At 40.8% G+C, this 2,834-nt stretch overlaps 1 protein-coding gene and 1 pseudogene across 1 annotated transcript in view; one reads left to right on the plus strand and one right to left on the minus strand.

Moving 5' to 3' along the window:
- XRN1 (5'-3' exoribonuclease 1) overlaps window positions 1–2,834 on the plus strand; it is a 203,723-nt gene that overhangs the window by 60,349 nt on the left and 140,540 nt on the right. The gene's annotated exons all lie outside the window — the stretch shown is intronic.
- Window positions 1–2,834, minus strand: part of LOC102768409 — a 4,878-nt pseudogene that overhangs the window by 369 nt on the left and 1,675 nt on the right.

A 2,834-nucleotide genomic window follows, 5' to 3' on the forward strand; every position in this document is an offset into this window, starting at 1 on the left:
CATTCATCATCTCAAATATTCAAGTCTCCTTAGCTCTCACAGTATCCTTTGTGCAGCAATGAGGTAAGACTTCTATTCCCTCATGACATTGCTGGGCAAGGCTCGCCCTCATTTTTAAAATTTTTTTTAATTTAAATTCTTTATTGTTTAAACTATTACATATACTATTGCATATGTAATAGTATATGCAATAGTATATGTAATATTCTATTCCCCCATTGACTTCTCCCTGACTACTCCCACCCTCCAGCACATGCCCTCACCCCTCCGTTGTCTGTGTCCATTGGTTATGCTTATATGCATGCATACAGGTCCTATGGTTAATCTCTTACTCCCCCACTCCCCTCCCCTACCTTCTCTCTGAATTTTGACGGCCTGTTCAATGCTTCCCTGACTTTGGATCTATTTTTGTTCATCAGTTTATTTTGTTCATTATATTCCACAAATGATCTCACTCATCTTTCTCTGACTGGATTATTTTGCTTAGCATAATGCTCTCCATGTCCATCCATGCTGTTGCCAATATAAGAGTTCTTTCTTTTTTACAGAAGCCTAGTACTCCATTGTGTAGATGTACCAGGGTTCTTAAATCCACTCATCTGCTGATGGGCACTTAGGCTGTTTCCAAATCTTAGCTATTGTAAATTGTGCTGCTATGAACACAGGGGTGCATGTCCTTTATGATTGGTGTTTCTGATTTCTTGTAATGTATTCCTAGAAGTGGGATTACTGGGTCAAATGCAAGTTCCATTTTTAATTTTTTGAGGAAACTCCATACTGTTTTCCACAGTGGCTGCACCAGTCTGCATTCCCACCAGCAGTCGTTTGTTGATTTGTTGATGATAGCCATTCTGACAGGTGTGAGATGGTATCTCATTCTCATTTTGATTTGCATCTCTCTGATGATTAGTGACTTTGACTATGTTTTCATATGTCTGTTGGGTGTCTGTATGTCCACTTTTGAAAAGTGTCTTATTTAAGTCATTTGCCCATTTTTTTATTGGATTGTTTATCATCCATTTGTTAACTTGTATGAGTTCCCTATAAATGTTGGAGATGAAACCCTTATCGGATATAACATTGGCAAATATTTTCTCTCATGCAGTGTTGTTTTGTTGATAGCTGTTTTATGTGTGTGTGTGTGTGTGTGTGTGTGTGTGTGTGTGTGTGTGTGTGTGTGTGTGTGTGTGTGTGTGTGTGTGTGTGTGTGTGTGTGTGTGTGTGTGTGTGTGTGTGTGTGTGTTTTGCTGTGCAGAGCTTGCTATTTTGATGATGTCCCATTTGCTTATTTTCTCCTTAGTTTCCATTGTCCTAGGAGCTATATTGGTAAAATTGCTATGACATATGTCTGCTATTTTGCTGCCTATGGAGTCTTGTAGGATTTTTATGGTTTACCATCTTACATTCAAGTCCTTTATCCATTTTGAGTTTATTTTTGTATATGGGGTAAGTTGGTGGTCTAGTTTCATTTTTTTGCAGGTATCTGCCCTATTTTTCCAACACCATTTCTTAAAGAGACTGTCTTGACTCCATTGTATGCTCTTGCATCCTTTGTCAAATATTAATTCAGCATAATGGCTTGGGTCAGTTTCTGTTCCATTGATCTATATGCCTGTTCTTGTGCCAGTACCAGGCAGTTTTGAGGACACTGGCTTTGTAATATAGCTTGATATCTGGTATTGTGACCCCTCCAACTTTGTTCTTCATTCTCAAGATTGCTGCAGCTATTCGGGGTCTTATTTTATTCCATACTAGAGGCCCGGTGCATAAAATGTATACACTCCGGCAGAGGATCCTTCAGTCCGTCCTCTGCCCTCTGTCAGTCCAGGAGCCCTCAGGGGAATAGGCCCAAGGGGAGCGGGCCTAAGCCATCAGTCAGACATTCTTAGCGCTGCCATGGAGGTGGGAGAGGCTTCCACCACCGGTGCTGTGTTCACTAACTGTGAGCCCATCTTCTGGCTGAGAGGCGCTCCCCCTGTAGGAACACACTGACCACCAGGGGCCAGCTCCTGTGTTGAGTGCCTGCCCCATAGTGGTCAGTGCACATCACAGCGACTGGTCTTTCTGCCATTTGTTCGATTTCCATATTAGTCGTTTATTATATAGGATGATTTTTTGGAGAGTTTGTTGTAGGTCTGTGAAATATGCTGTTGGTATTTTAATGGGGATTGCATTAATCTATACTTGCTTAGGGTAGTATGGACATTTAATGCTGTTGATTCTACCAATCTATGAACAAGGTATATTCTTCAATTTGTTTAAATCTTCCTCTCCCTTTTTTTTTCAGTCCCTGTAGTTTGCCACGTACAGGTCTTTTTCCTCTTTAGTGATGTTTATTCCTAGATGTCTTACCCTTTTGGTGCAATGGTAAATGGGATTGTTTGATTTGTTTCTCTTTCTGTGAATTCATTATTGGTGTATAAAACAGCCATAGCCATAGCTTGTTTGGCTCAGTGGATAGAGGTTGGCCTGCGGACTGAAGGGTCCCAGGTTTGAATCCAGTCAAGGGCATATTTCTGGGTTGTGGGCTCAATCCATGGTAGAGGGTGTAAAGGAGGTAGCCGATCAATGATTGTCTCTCAATATTGATGTTTCTATCTCTCTCTCTTCCTCTCTGAAATCAATAAAAACATATTTAAACAAAAAATACATGCTACACCTGTGAGGCACTATAAAGCAAAGCACAATAAAACAAGGTGTGCATGTGTATATCTTGCATGGAAAATGTCAGGCAGAAAAATCATCTTCTTTCCCAAGCTTTTTGCCCAGGCAGAGGACAGACCCTCTCCACAAGCATGTCCACTTGATTTAAGATTAAGCTCTTCACCCACCTG

Source organism: Myotis davidii, unplaced genomic scaffold (genome assembly GCF_000327345.1).
Source record: "Myotis davidii unplaced genomic scaffold, ASM32734v1 scaffold495, whole genome shotgun sequence".
Taxonomy (NCBI): Eukaryota; Metazoa; Chordata; class Mammalia; order Chiroptera; family Vespertilionidae; genus Myotis; species Myotis davidii.